We start from the raw sequence: 3,018 nt of genomic DNA, 5'->3' as shown, positions 1-3,018 counted from the left end.
GCCCGACAAGGGGCTGGATCTCACAACCCTGAGATCATGACCTGAGCTGAAATCAAGAGTTAGACGCTTAACTGACTGAGCCCCCCATGTACCCCTAAAAACTATATTTCAAACCAATTGCCAGTATTCTACTTAATGGATAAAAGCTAGAGATACTCCTTTCATAACTGCAAAAGCAAACGAGAACGATCTTTTTAAAAATTCATGATTTAAATGTCTTTGAAGAGTGTAATTTTTTTAATATACTCAAAGAAAATATTACACATTAGGAACATTTAAAATCTTTTAAAATAATAATAATATATCTATAAATATACAGTTCCTCCAATACTCTTGGAACCAGCTTTACTATCTTTGTATCTTTGGTTGCATCATTACTGAGTTAATACATTTCTGACATGGCATTATTCTGTTATTTGTATGAAAGCTGTATTTTCAACTTTTTGAATATTTTACTTTGGTATGATTCCACTGAGATGCCCAAGGGAACACTTCTATCAGAGCCAATTAAAGAGTGCTAGAGGGACGCCTGGGTGGCTGCCTTCAGCTCAGGTCGTGATCCCAGGGTCCAGGATGGAGTCCCGCATCGGGCTCCTGCAAAGGGCCTACTTCTCCCTCTGTATCTCTGCCTCTTGTGTGTCTCTCATGAATAAATAAATAATATATTTTTTTAAAAGTGGTAGAAGTGTACCTTATGGAGTATTTAAGCCGATATGTACCCTTTTTTCCTTTCTTTTCCTTTTTCTATTGTGTGTGTGTCTGTGTGTGAGCACACACATGCCCTTGGAGAGAATCCCAAGAGGAAACGTAACTTTATTTTTGATCTGTTTTTATTCCTAACCCTGTATTTTTATTTTTGTTTTTAGTTCTTGGCCAAAGTTGGCTCAAGTTCTGATTTGCACATAGTTGATAAACTGTTCCCAACTGGTGATAGCAACAAGTGGGGATCTGATGTTATGGACTGAACTTTTGGTTATCAGTATCCACATGAAGGTTTACACTCTTGTTAGCTAATAGAATATGATTCGTTACTCCTCTTGTCTTTTCAAATGCATTCTATCAATTAAGGAGATACTTTTTGTACGCTGGAAAATATCTCTTTGAGAACAGGACTAGTGATATTTTGTGTTCTGTGTTTGACTCATAGCTGCAGTTGTAGAACTAAACCTTTCTGTGGGTCTGTATGACTGTAGGAGAAAATTCTTTGCCTCTCATTATATATATGTGGAACATTTTCTTTTTTAATGTGTAATATTTATATTTTAAAGATTTTATTTACTCATTCATGAGAGACACACAGAGAGAGGCAGAGACACAGGCAGAGGGAGAAGCAGGCTCCATGCGAGAAGTCCAATGCAGGATTCGATCCCAGGACTCCGGGATCATGCCTCATGCCCAAAGGCAGAAGCTCAACTGCTGAGCCACCCGGGCATCCCTAGCTAGATATGTCATTTTTAAAAAAGAATGCTAGATGAAGATTGCTAGGTTAGATACAAAACTGGTAAATGAGTTTCAGGACAATAACACTATAACTTTTTTCTAATGAACAGAAATCTACAAGTTATCGTGTAACTTTTGGGCTCTACAGATGGCAAATAGTGAAGTCAGACACAGGTATAATAATCCTTTTTTTTTTTTTTTTAAGGTATAGTAATCCTAAAGAAGTCCATAAACCTTGGATGAGCCTGTTAAACACTGTTCCAGGAAGACACTGAAGAGACAGGTTGAACTTTCTTTTGCTTGTTTCCAAATCTTAAAGGTCCCCCCCCCCCTTTTCTCTTCTTTAGATGCATGAGCTCTGCTGAGGAAAACTGCCAACTCTAGTACTCTTTATGCATCTCTCTCCTATTTGATACTTTACCCTTGAGAACTCCAGCTGCCTTGGCCTTCCAGGAACCTGGTTTCCTCTCTTTAATCCAGGGAGATGTCCAAACTACACCTGGGTTCCTTTTCTCTGTATCCTGGAATCTAAATTCAGGCAGTAAGCAGGGCCAATTGTAGGGCTGTATTTGTGTTTCCCATTAAATAGGCATTGCTGTACTTAGTTGCCCGACGTCCAATGTCTTGAAAACCAGTTTCATATATTTAGTTTTGTTTTTCAGTTGTTATAGGTAGGAGAGAAAATCCATTTCCTATTACTCTATTTTGGCTTGTTATTTTTTTCTTGCCTCACTGTACTGGTAGAACATTCAGTACAATGTTGAACAGAAGAGGTTAAGAGCAGAGTTGAGAGAACTGTCTTCTTCCTGGTTGTACAGGGAAAGCGTTCGGTCTTTCAACATTAAACACATCTGGTGTAGGCTTTTCACAAATGACAATTCCTAATTCATCGAGAGTTTATCAGCAATGGATGTCACAATTTTGTCAATGTTTTTTGGGCAAGTGTTGAGAAGATAATGTTTTTTACTTTTACAATCTGTTAGTGTGCAGAATTATACTTAATGGCTTCCTGAAGTGAGTGTTCCATGCTCTTCAAATTTCTAAAGGACTCTGCAATGAATTGGGATTTTTTCCTTTCTTAAATATATGGTAGAATTCACTGGAAATGCCTTCTGGGCCCGGTATTTTCTTTGTGGGATTTCTAATTACAACTCCAACCTCTTTAATAGTTATATAGAGAATGAAGTTACCTATTTCTTTCATTTCTCACTTTTTATCATTGAAAAATTGACATATAACATTAAAGAGTACATGATTTGATATTTGTATATACTGTGAAATAATTACTGTAACAAGTAAACCATCCTCTTTCTTCTTGAGTAGCTTTGGTAGGTTTCTCCATCAAGGTATCTGTTCATTTCATCTAAATTATTAAATATGTTTTTCGTAAGTTCTTTTAATATATCTGTAATTATATCACCTCTCATCCCTGATTATCAGTAATTTTTGCCATCTTTTTTTCCTATCAGTCCAGCTAGAGGCTTACCAAATATATTGATCTCCACACTGCTCTGTATTTCCTTCCTTCTGTTTGAGTTTCATTCTTTATTTTCGAGTTAAAGGTGGAAGCTCAGGTCA

This window comes from Vulpes vulpes, chromosome 5, assembly GCF_048418805.1.
Source record: "Vulpes vulpes isolate BD-2025 chromosome 5, VulVul3, whole genome shotgun sequence".
Taxonomy (NCBI): domain Eukaryota; kingdom Metazoa; phylum Chordata; class Mammalia; order Carnivora; family Canidae; genus Vulpes; species Vulpes vulpes.
The sequence above is the reverse complement of the archived record's forward strand: the minus strand, read 5'-3'. Positions refer to the sequence as shown.